This window comes from Lytechinus variegatus, chromosome 4, assembly GCF_018143015.1.
Source record: "Lytechinus variegatus isolate NC3 chromosome 4, Lvar_3.0, whole genome shotgun sequence".
In the NCBI taxonomy this organism is placed as follows: domain Eukaryota; kingdom Metazoa; phylum Echinodermata; class Echinoidea; order Temnopleuroida; family Toxopneustidae; genus Lytechinus; species Lytechinus variegatus.
Window position 1 is genome coordinate 19,066,459 of NC_054743.1, and position 10,843 is coordinate 19,077,301.

General features: G+C 36.5%; 1 pseudogene; it reads left to right on the top strand.

Moving 5' to 3' along the window:
- The first annotated feature begins 674 nt into the window (after positions 1–674).
- LOC121412589 lies at positions 675–10,156 on the top strand (annotated as a pseudogene).
- Positions 10,157–10,843: the final 687 nt, after the last annotated feature.

Here is a 10,843-nt window from a genome sequence, read left to right on the forward strand (position 1 = left end):
ACATTCATAAAAAGTGTACAATATTATCGTTATTTAAAAATGAAAATTTTCATTTTTAAAAATCTTCATCTTATGTAATTTACTAATCAGAAATAGTATATGCATATTCACAACTTCGTTATAACATGGTCCTAATAGTATCCATAGGGAACGTTTCATGGAAGGACTTGTCGGACGTTGTATCCGACAAGTCCCATTTTTTTACTGACAGTTACCTTATAGTGTTGGTGCTTCTTAGCCAATCACATTCAAGGAAAGATGTCAGAACTGACAACCTGTCGAATAATTTTGCTAATGAAACACTCTCCATGGTCATAATATTGTCAACATCTTTCTGTCAGCATGGTCAGTCTGTATTTTTAGCTTGTGTTTCTGTTTTGACCGTATTATGACACCCTTACCATCTTTATTTTTTACATTTTATCACAATAGTTATCTTGCAAGAAGTCGTCTGACATGTTTTTTTAACAAGTGCACACCTAGTTATAAATAATGCATATAGCATTTCCATTTATTTGAAAGCAGGATAAAAGAGCAATGTAGATTAAATGCCTTGCTCACGGGCATAGGAGCCGCGGCCGGGGATCGAACCCCGGGCTTTCCATGTATAGCCAAGCGCCTTAAGACCACTCGGCCACGGCACCTCCGCTTGTTTGATAGTCTTTGTACTTATCATGTATGAAGTATCGACGGTGACGGTGTGCACATCCTGCCCTCATGACTGCTTGAGAGGTAAGTTACATTTGACATGTGTAATATTTAGTCCACTGGCTTTATCATTTTATGATATTTGGTTGAACGGGGTATTTTGGGATGTTAGTATCTCTGATGAAATCTGGAAAGCCTTTATATCCAAAAGACAATTTTTAAGATTATTGAAATATTGGTCATGGGTGCCACACCGTGGGAAATGTTTCATCATTATTTTCATTTATCAAGTTGAGATATCTGATAACTTCCTCGATTTTGGTTGGCTGAGAAGCTCAGTTCAGTACGTAACAGTCGGATAAAACATTCTTTGTCGGATAGAACATAGTCTTTCCGAAAAAACGTCTAACAAGTCGTTACATGAAACACTTCCCCTGTCTTATATGTGATTGGATTTTCAAAAAGGTTTATTCTCTTGGTCTACTTCTTCCTAACCTGAAACTACTTGGTGGAAAGAAAATTTTATTTTTTTGTTATCATTGGTGAGTAAAAAGAAAAAAAAGTATGTATTATAGAAATATCTTTTTTCATGATAGACAAATCAAAAATTAAAATATCAATAGGACATAATTTCATGATAAAGTCAGTTGGAACAAAGTGTTGGTTCATTGGGAAAGGCATTACAGTGCATTTTCATCGTTTTAAGTAGTGCTCATTACTGTTCGGTACATTCTTCCTCCAAAACTGAAATGACTCTTACAATATTACATTTTCGTATCATTTGTTGCGATTCTTTAGTGATAATGTAGCATTTAAATTTTTTGTACAATTCTAGCTTACTACCCATTTGAGGGAGACGCTGATATTAGTTCTGGTAACAACCGCAACAGAGCTACGACTGGTGCCGTTACATACACGACTGGCAAATGCGGTCAAGCCGCCTCCTTTAATGGTGCTTCTAAGATTGACGTTCAGGCGTTGAACAACTTCGCATGGGGCACTGAATTCAGTGTGAGTGTGTGGTTCAAACGAACCGGTCAGTGGGGCAACTACCAAGGCATCGTCAATAATGGTTACTACACCACAGGAAACTGGGAGATGAGAATCAGGGTACTAATGGATAATTCGTTTTTCATACCCGTTCAGCGTACAGCGAAAACGGAAAATCAGTACGTGGTTCGGTCTTTGAAAACAAAAAACGAAATCACAGCGTGAAAACCCGTGCTGTGATTTCGTTTTTGTTGATCAAAAACAGAATATTGAAATCAGAAATGTTTTGGGCTCTCTCTGATTTCTCATTTTATATTTGTGTTTTTATGTATCAAAAACAAAACCAGAACACGCTCTCCGCTCCGTGATTCCGTTTGTAAAAACGAAAACAGCGAAGACGAGATCAGAGACTCCCTTGCAGTCCCTGCAACGTGATTTCGTTTTTCGTACAACCTACAGGCATATTAAAGAGCGCCCTAAAGGAGGTGAGGCAAGTTTCAATGGAGATTTTAATAAACTGTACCACACATATTATGTTGAAGCCAGTTTAAAAGGAGGTGAGGCAAGTTTCAGTGGAGGTTTTTATAACTGTACTCTAAATTATGTTGAAGCCAATTTAAATGGAGGTGAGGCAGGTTTCTATGGAGCTCAGTTTTTTAAAAAGAATAAACTGTACCACACATTATGGTGAAGCCAGTTTAAAAGGAGGTGAGGCAAGTTTCAATGGAGGATTTTTTTCAAAAGAATAAACTGTAGGCCTACTACACATTATAGTGAAGCCAGTTTAAAAGGAGGTGAGCTAGGCAAGTTTCAATGGAGGTTTTTATAACTGTACTACGGTAAAGCCAATTTAAATGGAGGTGAGGCAGGTTTCAATGGAGGTTTTTTTTAAAGGGGAATCCAGCCTTGGCCATAAAATGTCATGTTGGGAAAGAGAAAAATAAATCAAACAGAATGGTGAAAGTTTGAAAGAAATCGGACAAGCAATGAGAAAGTTATAGCTGCTTTAAAATTGAGATCACTAAAACTATGTAGATTTCAAATTGGCAACTGTGTAAGTAAATTATGACAAGGGGCAAGGACAACTTTCCCATAGGCCATGTACTTTATTATCAGGGATTTGTGGTTTTCTCCTAAGTACCCATTCCCCTGGGCCAGTAATCTAAATATAACCCAGGTAGTATATTGTTTTATGTCCTCATGAAAGAAAAATATAATTTGAAATAAAACTTTTGGGAAAAATGACATTTTAGCCATAATATGTATTGGAGTACATGGAAGAGTAGTCCTTGCCTTACATCACTATGACATCCCATATGCTGCCAATTTGAAGTCTCCATGGGTATAGTGATTACCAATATTTACAACTTTTAAAAATTCATAACTTTCTTGTTGTTTGTCCAATATTGTTCAAACTTTCACCTATCAACTTGTCTGATTTTTCTTTTCCTTATAAAAACAAGTTTTTATTTGGGTTGGATTCCCCTTTAATAAACTGTACTACACATTATGGTGAAGCGGCACCAGTTTAAATGGAGGCGAGGCAAGTTTCAATGGAGGTTTTTATAACATACTCTAAATTATGGTGAAGCCAATTTGAATGGAGGTGAGGCAAGTTTCAATGGAGGTTTTTAAAAAAGAATAAACTGCATATATGTACCACACATTATGGTGAAGCCAGTTTGAAAGGAGGTGAGGCAAGTTTCAGCAATGGAGGTTTTTTAAAAAGAATAAACTGTACTACACATTATGGTGAAGCCAGTTTGAAAGGAGGTGAGGCAAGTTTCAATGGAGGTTTTTTAAAAAGAATAAACTGTACCACACATTATGGTGAAGCCAGTTTAAAAGGAGGTGATCGAGGCAAGTTTCAATGGAGGTTTTTTAAAAAGAATAAACTGTACCACACATTATGGTGAAGCCAGTTTAAAAGGAGGTGAGGCAAGTTTCGAGTTTTTTTTTTTAAAAGAATAAACTGTATCTCACATTATGGTGAAGCCATAAAAGGAGGTGAGGCAATTAGTTTCAATGGAGGTTTTTTTCAAAAGAATAAACTGTACACATTATGGTGAAGCCAGTTTAAATGCAGCTAAGGCAAGTTTCAATGGATCAAGTTTTTTCTAAAGAATAAACTGCACATTATGGTGAAGCCAGGTTAAATGGAGGCGAGAAGCAAGTTTCAAAGGAGGTTTTTTAAAAAGAATAAACTGTACCACACATTATGGTGAAGCCAGTTTGAAAGGAGGTGTTGAGGCAAGTTTCAATGGAGGTTTTTTAACAAGAATAAACTGTACCACACATTATGGTGAAGCCAGTTTAAAAGGAGGTGAGGCAAGTTTCAATGGAGGTTTTTTCAAAAGAATAAACTGTACTACACATTATAGTGAAGCCAGTTTAAAAGGAGGTGAGCTAGGCAAGTTTCAATGGAGGTTTTTATAACTGTACTCTAAATTATGGTGAAGCCAATTTGAATGGAGGTAAGGCAAGTTTCAATGGAGGTTTTCTAAAAAGAATAAAATAAACTGTACCACACATTATGGTAAAGCCAGTTTGAAAAGAGGTGAGGCAAGTTTCAATGGAGGTTTTTAAAAAGAATAAACTGTACCACACATTATGGTGAAGCCAGTTTAAAAGGAGGTGAGGCAAGTTTCAATGGAGGTTTTTTTTAAAGAATAAACTGTACTTAACATTATGGTGAAGCCAGTTTAAATGGAGGCGAGGCAAGTTTCAATGGAGGTTTTTTAAAAAGAATAAACTGTACCACACATTATGGTGAAGCCAGTTTAAAAGGAGGTGAGGCAAGTTTCAATGGAGTTTTTTTAAAAAGAATAAACTGTACCACACATTATGGTGAAGCCAGTTTAAAAGAAGGTTAGGCAAGTTTCAATGGAGATTTTTAAAAAGAAAAAACTGTACTGGTATTATGGTGAAACCAATTTTAAAGGAGGTGAGGCAAGTTTTAAAGGAAGTTTTTTATAACCGTACTCCAAATTATGGTGTAGCCAATTTAAAAGGAGGTGAGGCAAGTTCCAATGGAGTTTTTTTTATAATTGTACTACAAATGATGGTGAAGCCAATTGAAAAGGAGATGAGGAAAGTTTCAATGTAGGTTTCTTTAAAAGCCAGTTTTAAAGGAGGTGAGGTAAGTTTCAATGGAGGTTTTTATAATTGTACTCTAAATTATGGTGAAGCCAATTTAAATGGAGGTGAGGCAGGTTTCGATGGAGCTCAGTTTTTTAAAAAGAATAAACTGTTATGGTGAAGCCAATTTAAAAGGAGGTGAGGCAAGTTTCAATGGAGGTTTTTTAAAAAGAATAAACTGTACCACACACATTATGTTGAAGCCAGTTTAAAAGGAAGTGAGGCAAGTTTCAATGGAGGTTTTTAAAAAGAATAAATTGTACTACACATGATGGTGAAGCCAGTTTAAATGGAGGTGAGGCAGGTTTCAATGGAGGTTTTTTAAAAAGAACAAATTATGGTGTAGCCAATTTAAAAGGAGGTGAGGCAAGTTTCAATGGAGGTTTTTATAACTGTACTCTAAATTATGGTGAAGCCAATTTAAAAGGAGGTGAGGCAAGTTTCAATGGACACACTTGAAAAGGCCATCTTGTAGCTTCTCGTCAACTTCTTGATTCACGATCACGCACGTGGTAGTATAAAAAAATGCCTGAACTGTATGTACTGACTCGATGCAGGCGCTGCGTTCACGTGTATAATTATCGTAAAGGGTGCTCTTTAATATGCCTGTAGCTCGTACAAAAAACGAAATCACGGTGCAGGAAGTGGAACCTCCATTGAAACTTGCCTCACCTCCTTTTAAACTGTCTTCACCATAATGTGTGGTACAGTTTATTCTTTTTAAAAAACCTCGATCCATTGAAACTTGCCTTAGCTGCATTTAAACTGGCTTCACCATAATTTAGTGCACAGTTGCCTCACCTCCTTTTATGTCTTGATACAGTTTATTCTTAAAAAAAAACTCCATTGAAACTTGCCTCACCTCCTTTTAAACTGGCTTCACCATAATGTGTGGTTTCGTATTAAAAAACCTCCATTGAAACTTGCCTCACCTCCTTTTAAACTGGCTTCACCATAATGTGTGGTACGTACAGTTTATTCTTTTTAAAAAACCTCCATTGAAACTTGCCTCACCTCCTTTTAAACTGTCTGCACCATAATGTGTGGTACAGTTTATTCCTTTTAAGAAACCTACACATTGAAACTTTCCTCACCTCCTTTTCAATTGGCTTCACCATCATTTGTAGTACAGTTATAAAAAACTCCATTGGAACTTGCCTCACCTCCTTTTAACCCAGAAGGTAAAACCAGTTAGACCAGTAATTTTTTTACTGGTTTCCAGTATAATTTTACTGGTTTCCGGTATATTTTTACTGGGCCAGTTGATTTTTAACTGGACCAGTAAAAATTAACTGGAGACCAGTTCCAACAATTACATTCCAGTTGAAGCAATTGAAGTAATACCAGTTAAATTGTTTTTCATTAAACTGGTGTTACTGGTCCAATAAATGATTTCCAGTCGATTTTTACTGCTTTCCAGCATATGTTTACCGGACCAGTTGATTTTTAACTGGACCAGTAAAAATGAACTGGAGACCAGTTCAAACAATTGCAATCTGGTTACTGGTCCAATAGATAATGACTTTCAAGTCAGATCATTTAACAAATTATGAAAAATCTTGCAATTCAGAGAAAGTTATTATCGTTATCATGTATCATTTTTATCAAAAAGATCATTGCTCTTATGATTATCACAATTACTGTTATGTTGATCATTCTTGTAATCATTCTTATTACTGTTATTGTTATTGATATTGTAATTATTATTATTAATATTATCATAATTATTAATTATTGATATTATCATTGAAATAATTATTTCCTCTAATTATAAGATCAAAGCAAGAAGTATTCCTCTGATATATAGTCAACTGGTCAAGCTGATCACGTGGTTTACCTCATTTGCATATTTCCTGTTTTTTAAAGAAAAATCAGGATTTATAATGGAATATCTTTGCAATAGCACTCATTGTTGTTTGAAAACCTTCAAAATAATTGTGTGAACTAATTCACAATGAAAATGTGTAAATTTATACATCACATTCAAAATAACAGCAGAAAGATTAATTTACTAACCATCTTTTCCATCACATTTCACTGGCCATGGTATATAACAAACCAAATGCATGTAATAAACTGATCCAGTAAGACCAGTACGAGGACCAGTTCGTCCAGTTTGAGGACCAGTTCGACCAGTTTGAGAACCAATTAGACCAGTAATGAAGACCAGTGAGACCAGTATGAAGACTAGTGAGACCAGTAACAACCACCAGAAACAAGACCAATATACTTAAAGTTAAAGACCAGTTTAATTTTTAACTGGACCAGTATGACCAGTTAGACCAGTAAACCGATGTTCCAATTTCCAGAGTTACCAGTTAAAATTATACTGGTCTAACTGGTCCAGTGGAACTGGTTTCTTTTCTGGGAAATTGGCTACACCATAATTTGGAGTATGGTTATAAAAAACTACCTTTAAAACTTGCCTCACCTCCTTTAAAATTGGTTTCACCATAATACCGGTACAGTTTTTTTCTTTTTAAGAATCTCCATTGAAACTTGCCTCACCTCCTTTTAAACTGGCTTCACCATAATGTGTGGTACAGTTTATTCTTTTTAAAAAACCTCCATTGAAACTTGCCTCACCTCCATTTAAACTGGCTTCACCAAAATGTGTAGTACAGTTTATTCATGCCTCACCTCCTTTCAAACTGGCTTCAAACTTTTAAACTGGCTTCACCATAATGTGTGGTACAGTTATACAGTGTGGTACAGTTATGTGTGGTACAGTTATAAAACCTCCATTGAAACTTGCCTCACCTCCTTTTAAACTGGCTTCACCATAATGTGTGGTACAGTTTATTCTTTTTAAAAAAACGAGCTCCATTGAAACTTGCCTCACCTCCATTTAAATTGGCTTCAACATAATTTAGGGTACAGTTATAAAAACCTCCATTGAAACTTGCCTCACCTCCTTTTAAAGTGGCTTAACCATAATGTGTGGTACAGATTATTCTTTTTAAAAAACTGAGCTCCATCGAAACCTGCCTCACCTCCATTTAAATTGGATTCATCATAATTTAGAGTACAATTATAAAAACCTCCATTGAAACTTGCCTCACCTCCTTTTAAAGTGGCTTAACCATAATGTGTGGTACATGCAGTTTATTCTTTTTAAAAAACCTCCATTGAAACTTGCCTCACCTCCATTCAAATTGGCTTCACCATAATTTAGAGTACGTTATAAAAACCTCCATTGAAACTTGCCTCGCCTCCATTTAAACTGGTGCCGCTTCACCATAATGTGTAGTACAGTTTATTCGAAAAAACCTCCATTGAAACCTGCCTCACCTCCATTTAAATTGGCTTTACCGTAGTACAGTTATAAAAACCTCCATTGAAACTTGCCTAGCTCACCTCCTTTTAAACTGGCTTCACTATAATGTGTAGTATAGGCCTACAGTTTATTCTTTTGAAAAAAACCTCCATTGAAACTTGCCTCACCTCCTTTTAAACTGGCTTCACCATAATGTGTGGTACAGTTTATTCTTTTTAAAAAAACTCCATTGAAACTTGCCTCACCTCCATTTAAACTGGCTTCACCAAAATGTGTAGTACAGTTTAATCATGCCTCACCTCCTTTCAAACTGGCTTCAAACTTTTAAACTGGCTTCACCATAATGTGTGGTACAGTTATACAGTGTGGTACAGTTATGTGTGGTACAGTTATAAAACCTCCATTGAAACTTGCCTCACCTCCTTTTAAACTGGCTTCACCATAATGTGTGGTACAGTTTATTCTTTTTAAAAAAACGAGCTCCATTGAAACTTGCCTCACCTCCATTTAAATTGGCTTCAACATAAGGGTACAGTTATAAAAACCTCCATTGAAACTTGCCTCACCTCCTTTTAAAGTGGCTTAACCATTGTGTGGTACAGTTTATTCTTTTTAAAAAACTGAGCTCCATCGAAACCTGCCTCACCTCCATTTAAATTGGCTTCATCATAATTTAGAGTACAATTATAAAAACCTCCATTGAAACTTGCCTCACCTCCTTTTAAAGTGTCTTCACCATAATTTAGAGTACGTACGTTATAAAAACCTCCATTGAAACTTGCCTCGCCTCCATTTAAACTGGTGCCGCTTCACCATAATGTGTAGTACAGTTTATTCGAAAAAACCTCCATTGAAACTTGCCTCACCTCCATTCAAATTGGCTTCACCATAATTTAGAGTACGTTATAAAAACCTCCATTGAAACTTGCCTCGCCTCCATTTAAACTGGTGCCGCTTCACCATAATGTGTAGTACAGTTTATTCGAAAAAACCTCCATTGAAACTTGCCTCACCTCCATTTAAATTGGCTTTACCGTAGTACAGTTATAAAAACCTCCATTGAAACTTGCCTAGCTCACCTCCTTTTAAACTGGCTTCACTATAATGTGTAGTATAGGCCTACAGTTTATTCTTTTGAAAAAAACCTCCATTGAAACTTGCCTCACCTCCTTTTAAACTGGCTTCACCATAATGTGTGGTACAGTTTATTCTTTTTAAAAAACTGAGCTCCATTGAAACCTGCCTCACCTCCATTTAAATTGGCTTCAACATAATTTAGAGTACAGTTATAAAAACCTCCACTGAAACTTGCCTCACCTCCTTTTAAACTGGCTTCAACATAATATGTGTGGTACAGTTTATTAAAATCTCCATTGAAACTTGCCTCACCTCCTGGAGGGCGCTCTTTAATATGCCTGTAGGTTGTACGAAAAACGAAATCACGTTGCAGGGACTGCAAGGGAGTCTCTGATCTCGTCTTCGCTGTTTTCGTTTTTACAAACGGAATCACGGAGCGGAGAGCGTGTTCTGGTTTTGTTTTTGATACATAAAAACACAAATATAAAATGAGAAATCAGAGAGAGCCCAAAACATTTCTGATTTCAATATTCTGTTTTTGATCAACAAAAACGAAATCACAGCACGGGTTTTCACGCTGTGATTTCGTTTTTTGTTTTCAAAGACCGAACCACGTACTGATTTTCCGTTTTCGCTGTACGCTGAACGGGTATGAAAAACGAATTATCCATTAGTACCCTGATCGATGAGGATGGGCAGGGAGAACAGTGGTCAGATGCTGGGCGGTGGTGTCATTATTACCGCAGCGCGCACTACGTTGGACTACTCACAACTAGTGGGTCAGCAGAATACGTGGAATCACGTGACTATGGCGTATGACGGATCAACCTTGGAGTATTATCTTAATGGTGTCCTTCAGACAGCACGGTCCCATTCTTACCCGTAACACCCCGGTCACCATTGGTCAAGCAGGTCAAGGAAAATCTAACGAGTACTTCTATGGCCTGATTGCATGAGGTGATGATATACAGCCGAGTGCTCAGCGCCGGTGATGTTCAGAATATGAAAAACCATCCTTGTCTGTAGAATGCATTGGGTTAACCGGATCTTGACTATTTGAAAAGAAAGAATACAATATTTTTCATTATTAGTTGTAGCCGAGTTATTGGTTTGGGGCCTTAACAATTTATCTACTTCTGATGATCATCATTCAATAAATTGAAAAGAAAGTCACGGGCATGATATGTTATCATTTCTCGTATTTTCATTATAAAACAGTTTAATGTGTTGCATAACCGGAATTCATGAGACTGGGTATAATCGTATATAGATGGAAACAGAAACGTTGTGCAAGATGGAACCCATTTCAGATTATTGACGTAATAACCAGTGGTTATTTATAATCGTACAAACCTTAAAATCTGTATCCAAACGTTAAGCCAACACATTTTAACATTGCTTTTGTAAAAGATGACGCGGTATAATAATCTGTCTTCATAGAAAAAAAAAACACAGAAATCTCTCTTAACGACCTTTGAACGTGGTTTCTGCAACATGATAAACCCGGTGAGTGCTCAAATCATGAAATTTCCTAAAAAGTGTATTAGATCTATTAACAGGTACTTTGTTTAGCTCACAACAGGCGCGGATCCAGGGGGGGGGGGGGCACAGGGGGCACGTGCCTCCTTTTAATCCCATAAAAATCGAGCTGTGTCCCCTCTTTTCAAATTGAAAAATTGAAGACTTTTTTTTTTGCTTGTCAAATTTTTTTCG